Source organism: Silene latifolia, chromosome 1, assembly GCF_048544455.1.
Source record: "Silene latifolia isolate original U9 population chromosome 1, ASM4854445v1, whole genome shotgun sequence".
Lineage (NCBI taxonomy): Eukaryota > Viridiplantae > Streptophyta > Magnoliopsida > Caryophyllales > Caryophyllaceae > Silene > Silene latifolia.
Window position 1 is genome coordinate 163,332,311 of NC_133526.1, and position 1,574 is coordinate 163,333,884.

Genomic DNA, 1,574 nt, shown 5'->3' on the forward strand with positions numbered 1-1,574 from the left:
TTACGCTTAATCTTTGATTATCGGCCGTAGTCGTAGATTAAAACTTGTTTATTTGTTCTAAAGTCGAGAGGCACGGAATTGAATTAGACTAAGCATGTATGGTAGGACGACCTAGTCATGGACGAGAGTTTTTCTAGGACCCGGACTATGGTTGATACTAATGCCGTAAGGTGGGTATCTTTAAGCCTAAGTAATTGACAAGATTATTAGTATCAAGTTTATCATGTTCATATGTTTACCTTTGCATGAGTGACCCGAACCCTTTAGACTATCTTTTATCATATTATTTACATTGCAATTTACATTAATCATCAAACCAAACAAATCAAACCCAAAACGTAATCGACCTTGATAAAAATCCACCCATAGCAATTCACGACGTAATTCCCGTATCCTTGTGTTCGACCCCTATTACTACATTAACTTGTGTCTAGGGAATTATTTTTGCATAGGTACGCGATAAACCTATCAAATTTTGGCGCCGTTGCCGGGGAAACGGTTTTATTGCTTTTTGAATTGTCGATTTTTATCTTGTTTTCCTTTGTCTTGGGGAACACTTGTTCCTTAAGACCGTTACTTATCACTTCTCTAGAAATTGTTGTCTTATGCCCAGGTCCTCTCGTAGTGGAGAATTGCTTTCACCGGATTCCGATCCCGAGAAAACATTTAGGAGAAGACGACGTTTTTGGTGGGAAGTGAAAGAAGCCACCTCACCCGTACAAGTTGAAAGTGCTAGAAAGTCTTACTTAGACGATCTAGAAACCCTTAAAGAGGAGGAGGTTTCAAGTTCATCATCTCCACCACCATCACCATCTACTACCAAAAAGATGGTGAAAGTTTCCGATCACTCAAAGCCCACCGCGGCCATGCTTCCGGCCGGAATCACAACCACTCAAATCACCGCGCCGGACTTCGAGATCAAACCGGCTTTCATTAGCCTTGTGGAGAGAAAGCAATTTGGAGGAAGTCCTTTGGAGGATCCCAATTTGCATGTGCAAAACTTTTGTGACTATTGCTCCATGATCCGTCAAACGGGCGTCACCCAAGCCCAAATAAGGGAAATACTTTTCCCTTTCTCTTTGAAGGACAAGGCCAAGCTTTGGATAAATAGCCTTGACCGCACCGCCATGGGAATCACCAATTGGGAGACATTGGCTCTTGCTTTTTACCAAAAGTTTTTTCCACCGGAGAAAACTCAAACTTTGAGGAGCCAAATCACCGGATTCCGTCAACAAGCTCTTGAGAGCTTATATGAGGCTTGGGAGAGATACAAAGAGCTTCAAAGACAATGCCCACATCATGGGCTAGATTATTGGTTTCTTGCAATAACATTCTACAATGGATGTTGTGCCGAGTCCCGAAGGATTCTTGATTCCGCCAACAATGGGAGGTTTGATCAAATTGACACCGATCTTGCTCATGCCACGATCGAATCTATGGCGGTCCATGATGCCCAATATGTCAATTCCCGAGTTGTGCCATCTAAAGGTAAAGAAGAATCCTCTAACAACTCTGTTTTGCTAGCTCAAATTGCTTTGCTCCAACAACAATTGGCGGAGAGGGATGCTAGAGAT

The 1,574-nt window shown here is 42.5% G+C and overlaps 1 non-coding gene across 1 annotated transcript; it reads right to left on the reverse strand.

The window, feature by feature from the left end:
* Positions 1-1,199: 1,199 nt before the first annotated feature.
* On the reverse strand, positions 1,200-1,306 carry LOC141619287 (small nucleolar RNA R71). The gene has a single exon (XR_012531654.1). It is a non-coding gene; the product is annotated as a small nucleolar RNA R71 (small nucleolar RNA).
* Positions 1,307-1,574: the final 268 nt, after the last annotated feature.